This window comes from Liolophura sinensis, chromosome 4 (assembly GCF_032854445.1).
Source record: "Liolophura sinensis isolate JHLJ2023 chromosome 4, CUHK_Ljap_v2, whole genome shotgun sequence".
Lineage (NCBI taxonomy): Eukaryota > Metazoa > Mollusca > Polyplacophora > Chitonida > Chitonidae > Liolophura > Liolophura sinensis.
Window position 1 is genome coordinate 22,724,185 of NC_088298.1, and position 6,000 is coordinate 22,730,184.

The window sequence follows — 6,000 nt, forward strand, 5'->3', positions numbered from 1 at the left end:
ATATCCTACATGTTAAATTCAACATGAAGATCTCAATAAATACTCACAATTCTATCTCTCCAATGAACGCAGTTCTCTTTTCGTGTAGCAGAGTTTGACGTTTCCGGAAAACACTTCGGGAATTCCCCGTTCGAATTCAATATGGCGTCCGGCTGTTCCAGTTCACTCCCTACACTGTGGCTTTTTTCCGTCACAATTAAAACATGGAAAACAAGTTCTAGCTGAATATGCAGACGTAAATCATTAATTCAGAAAGCATGTATTACAAAAGATAGGCATATGGATCCCTAAATTTTGTCCTGAAACAGATTTTACACTTTTGTGTAGGGAGTAAAACATAATAGCCAGGTGCGAATTCCAGAAGTTACGTGGTGGTTATTGCCGAGTTTGCACGTAGGCTAGCACGAGTCGACGAAAACGATAGGTTCACTTGTACAATTTTGGGGCTAGTTCAATTTCTTTCCATACAAAACCTCCACGTCGGCTTGCATAGAAAATGTAGGCCTATTAATTACCCGTACCTACCTTGTATCAATTGACTGACTTATATTGTACGTGGCAGTAGGTAGTTGTGACAAATGTGCATGTATGTAGATAAAGGACTACAATGTCATCATCAACCCTCTTGCGTCAGGCATAGGCATAAGCCACGGAAATAATAATTCTATAATAATAATAATAATAATAATAATAATAATTTCTTATTTGTTTTATTTACAAATCAAGTAAAAAATTGAAAAGCCTATACCGGTAATGTGTGGTTTAAACTTCTGTAAACTTCTATCGGTATTTCGGCTTTATGTACGTATATATGACACTGTTATTTCAAAATGTCATTTAAATGCGCACTCCCCCAGTTTCACCACTTGGGACCTTGGTGACAATAAATCAGTCGACGTTACAGTATAATCAATAGCGTTCTCTAATTTTCCTTGAAGACCACGTAGTTGCCGTTCACCAAACTGGTGTACATGTGCAGTGTCTGCGCATCACAAGTGGGGACAAGTTCGCCAGTAACTTGCTAAAGGTCACAGTCACAACCTTTATTTACTATGGCTCATTATTTCTATAAATTGTCGGCCACATCTTATCCATTGCAAACCCTTGGCTTTCTACCTGTGTTGACACTTTAACAAAAGTGGATACGATTCCTTACGATTGCTTCTAGCCAGTACTCTAGTCCCATTGCTTATCTCCCCTGACAAACTAAGCTTGAGTGTCTTTGGAAGTTATCCCCCATTAATCGGAATTTTCCTTCAATAAGCTGTACATGTAGGTCTGTGAGCGTTCTCGTTACATCTATATCAACATGGCGCTTTAAAAATTATGAACTGTTGCAATCAAAGCGCATGTTAGATAGCTATTTACTTTTGCTCCACCTGGGAATTATCCAAGGATTAGAAACTTTGAACTGGATGTCATTTCTGTCTACATCGAGTAATGACCGCTTCTTTCTTGCATAGTAAGTGAAAAGGTCTGTTAGAAACTTGCGGATGGTCGTGGGTTTCCCGCGGGCTCTGCCCGGTTTCCACCCACCATAATACCGGCCGCCGTCGTATAAGTGAAATATTCTTGAGTACGGCGTAAAACACCAATCAAATAAATAAATAAATTTCTTGCATACTGCCGTCTCTCTCTTTTGTGTATAGTTTACTACTTACATATTCTTCTGGAGATTGTTGTTTTACATGGTTTTGAAAATGGGTCTTGCGACTATCGACATGAAGAGATACATGTATACCATTGTAGGTATACCGTCCATAACACGACGTAGGAATATGTTCAGGGTAATCCATTGACCTTAGGCATTTTACTGATGAACTTTCTCACCTGTGACGGAGGCCTTCAGATAAATGCTCCCCCGTTGGCGGAAGACTAAAAATGCGCAGAAGGCCCCACCGTCGGACATTGCCAACCGCTTACTGTCACCAAGGCTCCACGAAAATGACGATGACGAGGAGTGCGAAGGAATGTAGCCTACAAACTCCGTGCCCCGGGCCGAATTCTCTTAGTTGGAAATTGTGCGCCTCATAATCTACACAGCGTGGCAGCGTACGAGTGACACGACATCGTGTTTCCGGTTTCTCTAACGCGACCCGTCCCATATGGCTTCCAAAGAATTCGAGATTAAAAGATGATTGATAGCGTTACCAAGAGCGTCGGAAAAAATGACTTTGGCCATTTTGGCAAATGGGTTAAGTGCATGTACATATACCGTCTTTTTGTGACAGGGTGAGACCACGCCACTGCCGCCACTGAAGCATCATGCCGCGATGATCGCCAAGCGAGGCAGCAACAAGAACCATTTTATGTATAACCTGATCGTGGTTTGATCCCGGGTATCCTAACTTCGCCCAAAGTTATACAGGCCTACCATAACCATTTGTCAACTACCACACTGTCGTCCCTGCTCTAGAAGTTGCTCTCTCTGCTGTAGCCGTATTTTACCGGTTAGACTTGACCATTTGTCAACTACCACACTGTCGTCTCTGCTCTAGTTGTTGCTCTCTGTGCTGTAGCCGTATTTCGCCGGTTAGACTTGACCATTTGTCAGCTATCACACTGTCATCCCTGCTCTAGTTGCTCTCTCTGCTGTAGCCGTATTTCACGGGTTAGACTTGACCATTTGTCAACTACCACACTGTCGTCTCTGCTCTAGTTGCTCTCTCTGCTGTAGCCGTATTTCACCAATTAGACTTGACCATTTGTCAACTACCACACTGTCGTCCCTGCTCTAGTTGTTGCTCTCTGTGCTGTAGCCGGATTTCGCCGGTTAGACTTGACCATTTGCCAACTATCACACTGTCGTCCCTGCTCAAGTTGTTGCTCTCTCTGCTGTAGCCGGATTTCACCGGTTAGACTTGACCATTTGCCAACTACCACACTGTCGTCTCTGCTCTAGTTGTTGCTCTCTCTGCTGAAGCCGTATTTCACCGGTTAGACTTGACCATTTGCCAACTACCACACTGTCGTCCCTGCTCTAGTTTTCCCTCTCTCTGCTGTAGCCGTATTTCACCGGTTAGACTTGACCATTTGTCATCTAACACACTGTCGTCCCTGCTCTGGTTGTTGCTCTCTGTGCTGTAGCCGTATTTCGCCGGTTAGACTTGAGCATTTGTCAACTACCACACTGTCGTCACTGCTTTAGTTTTTGTTCTATCAGCTGGAGTCTTTTATATTTGAGCCTGTCTATGATACAAAGTATGAAGTCACACTACATATGTATCTATGAACAGATAACATACGATGCCACTGTATACAAGCCTTGGATCTATTTGACGTGCAGACAGCGATTTTACCAAAATGTATCTTTGTTTTGACCGGTAGATCTATACAACCCAGCTGCCATCGTATCATTGTCAAAGGCATAAACACCAAAAGCATAAGTAAATAAACAAATAAATCAATCAATAAAGATCAGTTCATGTGTTTAACGAAAGCAAATAAACTTCTGGGCTTTACACGAGACCCAAGACGAGAAATCATCATTGTGATCTGTTTGGTTCTTAATGGGAACCTGTCAAACACCCTCCAGTAGGATCTCATCGCCATTGTATTGACGCCAAAATCTGTATGGTTCTTAATGGGAACCTGTCAAACACCCTCCAGTAGGATCTCATCGCCATTGTATTGACGCCAAAATCTGTATGGTTCTTAATGGGGACCTGTCAAACACCCTGCAGTAGGATCTCATCGCCATTGTACTGACGCCAAAATCTGTATGGTTCTTAATGGGGACCTGTCAAACACCCTGCAGTAGGACCTCATCGCCATTGTACTGACGCCAAAATCTGTATGGTTCTTAATGGGGACCTGTCAAACACCCTGCAGTAGGATCTCATCGCCATTGTACTGACGCCAAAATCTGTATGGTTCTTAACGGGGACCTGTCAAACACCGTGCAGTAGGACCTCATCGCCATTGTACTGACGCCAAAATCTGTATGGTTCTTAATGGGGACCTGTCAAACACCCTCCAGTAGGACCTCATCGCCATTGTACTGACGCCAAAATCTGTATGGTTCTTAATGGGGACCTGTCAAACACCCTGCAGTAGGACCTCATCGCCATTGTACTGACGCCAAAATCTGTATGGTTCTTAATGGGGACCTGACAAACACCCTGCAATAGGACCTCATCGCCATTGTATTGACGCCAAAATCTGTATGGTTCTTAATGGGGACCTGTCAAACACCCTCCAGTAGGATCTCATCGCCATTGTACAGACGCCAAACGTTCGTTCTTCAGCGCATTATTATGGCATTATAATAAGGACAGAACGACGTTACATTAGAAAGTAATACATTGTAACATTGTAGACGATGTGCAGCAGTCATATTTGACATAACTATTGGTTGAGCTCCTGCATTACACTAAAAAATCAATAGTCCAGATAAATAAAACAAATCAAATTCCGAATAAAAATAAACGTACGGAACCAGAAAAGAGACTTGGTGAAAAAAATTTGGTAGAAAAAATAAAATTATATGATGAAAAATAGATTTATGTAAGAGAAAATCCCAAAAGTTTGAAAGTCATGGCCCCAACATAATTGATCGATCATAATGGTTACGCTATGATTTCATCTATATACAGGCGGCTACTGTCTGATCGTCAGTGCCATTATCCTTTTTGTCGCTTGCAAGTTGTGCTTTCTCAGTCCCAAAATGTCGTTTTAGACGACGAGGAACGCCAACTTATAACAGCCGTAATTAGACATGTATTTGACATAAAGTTAAGTCCCTTGGTCATAACGTATATAAAGCTTGCCTTATATCCACCGTGGCTAGATCAAGTACATGTTTACTGAGACTAACATAACAAACTAATATGTCTGTTATATTAGTCCCAGATGTATTCGAATAGTGTCTCACAGATAGCTGTTGCAGTTGAGATTGAAAGAAATCAACTAGGTTATAAAGGGCGGGGCTGCAGGCTTTTTTAATTTCATTAATTTCATTTTTATTTATTCCATTTTTGTGTGTCTTTTTGAAGTCTGTTTATTAATAAACTGTCTCGATGATATAGGGAAATGCTTTGCCCGTCTAAAACAAATGGGTGTAAAGCGGTGAACTCTTTTGATCTTTCAGTGCGTCACTGTTTCTATGTAGACCTAGTCGTGGCCGTAAAGTAAAGTCGTAGGCCTACATGTACATAGAGTTCACAAGCACTGCAGCATGGCAGCTGAGAATGTATGTTTTTAAACAGATTGGTATTGACCTGTGTAGGTGATCATGCCCATTGTAAATCCTTGTCCTTGATTTGAAATACAAGTTATTTATCTCATGGTAAGATCCTTGTCAAAACATGTGGTTGTCAGTGAGAGATGCTCGTTTGTGGCTGCCATATTGGCTGTTTTGTGGCAAACGACCTATGATTGGCCAATAAGTCGACTTCTAAACTGGAACTTTAAAAAAATTTTCTCTTCCCAAAGTTTTATTTTTCTCCATGTCATTTTTTTTTTGTCTTCAGAACAACTTTTTTTTCGCTTCCAAAAATTTTATTTTCCCCATGTCACTTTTAGGGCTCCGTTCAAACGTTCAACACTATACTAAATCTTTCACAAAAACCAAAGAGAAACTTTTAGCCAAGAAAAAAAAACGTTTACAAAGTGAAGCCTTTGTTATTTCAGATTAATGCATTCGGCTTAATTCGGAATGTAGCCAGCTACATGGGTTCGACATCGAGCGACGTGTTGAAAATACACGTAGTTGGCCTCCGTTCAACGGTATTATCGCGAGTTCAACACGCAAGGGTGTTTTCTTTCTAACACCTGTGCCAAGAAGATGTCTCGTCAATGTCAAAGGCCGGAAATCGGGTCCTGTAGATCGGACGGTTATGGCAATTCTGACTGAAGTGAAAGGGCAAGTGTCCAAAGATCTTGATTCCGATCTGGTATCATGAAATTCTCTGTATTAAAGTTCTTAGCTGCTCCTTGTGAAATGATCGTTTTGGTAGCCTAATAATTAGAGCGTGCGCCTCGATGTTGGGAGACGCGGGA

General features: G+C 41.7%; 1 protein-coding gene across 1 annotated transcript in view; it reads right to left on the minus strand.

Annotated features, from left to right (window-relative positions):
- The window catches only part of LOC135464565 (probable Bax inhibitor 1), an 89,119-nt gene extending 88,954 nt beyond the window's left edge, over window positions 1–165 (minus strand). Inside the window, exon 1 of the mRNA XM_064741991.1 lies at window positions 48–165. The gene's annotated coding sequence lies outside the window, so the exon portion shown is untranslated. The remainder of the gene's footprint in view (window positions 1–47) is intronic.
- Window positions 166–6,000: the final 5,835 nt, after the last annotated feature.